This window comes from Benincasa hispida, chromosome 8, assembly GCF_009727055.1.
Source record: "Benincasa hispida cultivar B227 chromosome 8, ASM972705v1, whole genome shotgun sequence".
NCBI classification, from domain to species: domain Eukaryota; kingdom Viridiplantae; phylum Streptophyta; class Magnoliopsida; order Cucurbitales; family Cucurbitaceae; genus Benincasa; species Benincasa hispida.
The window spans coordinates 4,308,676-4,311,743 of record NC_052356.1 but is presented as its reverse complement, the minus strand read 5'-3'; positions in this window follow the sequence as shown (position 1 = coordinate 4,311,743).

Below are 3,068 nucleotides of genomic sequence, written 5' to 3'. Positions count from 1 at the left end.
CATATGCTTCCAGGTTTGGCTACCGTCCTTAACGCATATTCTAATTGGCTTGGCGTTGGCTGCTCTAAGATGCAATTTCCTTCTGTGTTCGGATTACTGTTAATGTTGAACACTTCATTTATTTTGTCTGCTGAGAAGCGCACTAACACCCCATCAACAAAAGCTGTGTTCTTCTCCATAACAAACTCACTATTGTAGAACATGCGGACGAGGTTGGTAGTGGGTGGCGTTCGGGAAAGAAGCCTTTTTCTATGAGTGTGTCACTAAATTGACGCTTTCTTCCCGAGGTCTTCTTAGGTAGCGTGTTGGTTACCTTGCGTTTTCTTGTCACATGCTCTTTTGCTTCCCTTGCCAGTTCTCTTAGTTCATTCTTCAATTCCCTTTGGAGACCCGTCTTCCTTCGCCCTTGCCTTCCAAGCTGGTAGTTTTCCAATTCCTGCTCTAGTGCATCATGCCTTAAGCTATTTTCATGCATTGCACCCTCAGGTTCGGATGCAAATTGCTCATCTTCTTCTTCCTCCAATATCAATCTTATTTTTCTTGTTACTCTTTTTGATTTTAAAGGCCCTTCATTCGAGTCGGATGGGCGTGGTTGAGACGCGTCAGGGCCAATTCTCCCTTTTCTATTTTCTTCTTCCCTTTCTTCTTCTTCTTCCTTTTCTTCTTCTTTTAATTCCTCTTCAAGCATCATGGCATATCGCTCCGCTTCGTCTAACTCAAGTGATGCGTTAGGTGGGTTTAAATGCATCACTTGCTCTTCCTCTTGGCTTTGATTGAGGGATGCCAAGATCGCATCGAAAATCTCTTGCTCGTCCAGTCAAGCCAATTCTGCCAACTCTTCAAGATTGCGCTCTGACATAGGACTATCAGAGGGTGGTATGGGTGGAGTAAATGGAGGGGTGCCCACTGAGGTATGAGGTATCCCAGGGGAAGATATGAGGATGAGCGAATGAGGTGGTTGGCTCGACGCGTCTGATTCCACTGGATAAATGGTTGGCAAGGGCTCGATAGAAAGTAGGGTTGGTGGACGCACAACTGGTGACGGTGCATTGTGGAAGTAGGCTGGGAGTGGATTATGCATTGCACCCACCATAGTGATGTTAGGGATGACTGGTGGTGGGGGCATGCTTGGTGTAGGTTTTGGAGGCGGCCATAGATGATGGACGCGTCCTTGGTTTTGCAGGTGTCTTGGCCCTTGGCTTGGGGGTAGTTTTGGGTTTTGGCTGAGGGGTTTTAGGTTTAGGTTGAGGGATCTTGGCCAGAGGGGTGACGATGGCCTTGGAGGATTTGGAAGGGAGTTTCGTGGAGGCTGAGGAAGGTTACGAAACAGGCGGCCGGTGGGAAGAAGTGGCTCTGCTGTGTGTGGGTTTGGTTTGGGTGAGGGTTTTTTTGGTTTTTCTAGGGCTCGGGGGAGGTGAAATTGAAACAGAGGACGATGAAAAAGAGCTTACCGGTGAGTCGTTCCCAAAGCTCACGGTCTGGTTCTGGCCTCTTATACACATCTAGATGTGTATAAGAGTCAAGCTGAAGGGACGTCTCGGTTATCTAAATACTCGAGTGTTTTTGTGTTCTCGAGACGCGTCCCTTCAACTAGGCCATACATTAGACTTGGTCTCTTATACACATCTAGATGTGTATAAGACGGTTATCTAAATACTCGAGTGTTTTTGTGTTCTCGAGACGCGTCCCTTCAACTAGGCCATACATTAGACTTGCGTCTAACGCGTTCGTTATTCCTAACTTGTTTATACACAACTTTTTAAAGAAAAACAAACAAGTTTCCAATTTTTATAAAAGCAAAAATAAAGAACAATCTTAAAACAACCAAACAAATAAATCAACAAACACAAACGCATCGTAAAATACAGAATGCAAAAAGATAAGGATAGAGGAAGCATCCCTGGAATATATGGGTATGCAAAGACAGGGATACTTCGACGCGGGCTTCAATTGGCTTCACATAGTGCGAGAGATGACTTTTGGCGTTTCAGTCCATCTTCAAAGTAAGGCTTCACTCTCTGGCCGTTTACTTTGAATGCATTGATGCCATCTTCTCGCATTATTTCACAGTTCCATATGGAAAGACTGTCTTAATGATAAAAGGTTCTGACCACCTGGATTTTAGTTTTCCTGGAAACAAACGCAGACGTGAATTGAACAATAGAACCTTTTGGCCAACAACAAGTTCTTTCTTACTGATGCGTTGGTCATGCCAACGCTTTGTCTTTTCCTTGTACATCTTATTGTTCTCATACGCGTTCAATCGCCACCCCTCGAGCTCGTTGAGCTGAAGTTTGCGTTGAGCGCCCGCGGTGTCCAAGTTCATGTTTAACGTCTTAACTGCCCAAAATGCCTTGTGCTCCAACTCTAAATTAAATGACAGGCTTTTCAAAATACAAGAGAGTATGGAGACATACCTATAGGAGTTTTGTAAGCAGTCCTGTAGGCCCAGAGCACTTCATCCAGCCTCTGTGCCCAATCCTTCCGCGTTGCATTGACGACTTTCTCTAAGATAGACTTGATTTTTCGATTTGATACTTCCGCTTGACCGTTTGTTTGTGGGTGGTAAGTAGTGGCGATCTTGAGCCTGACATTATATTTTGCAAGTAATTTGGAAATGATGCGATTAATGAAGTGCGTACCTTCATCGCTTATCAGGGCTCTTGGCATTCCATAGCGTGTAAAGATGTTCCTGGTATGAAACTTAGATACAGTGGACACATCATTCCTAGCACAGGCTACTGCTTCTACCCACTTAGATATATAATCTACTGCAAGCAGGATGTACTGTTGGCCACAGGATAGGGGAAAAAGTCCCATAAAATCTATGCCCTAAACATCAAATAGTTCAACTTCGAGAATATTGTTCAAGGGCATTGCGTCCCTTGAAGAAATATTCCCGATGCGTTGACAGGGGTCACATTTTCAAACAAACTCCCTCACGTCTTTAAAGAGGGTGGGCCAAAAGTATCTGCTTTGAAGGACCTTCGCTGCGGTTCTTTGCCCACCGAAATGCCCTCCGTAGGGAGAGTCATGACACTCGGCTAAGATGCGTTGTGTCTCCTCCT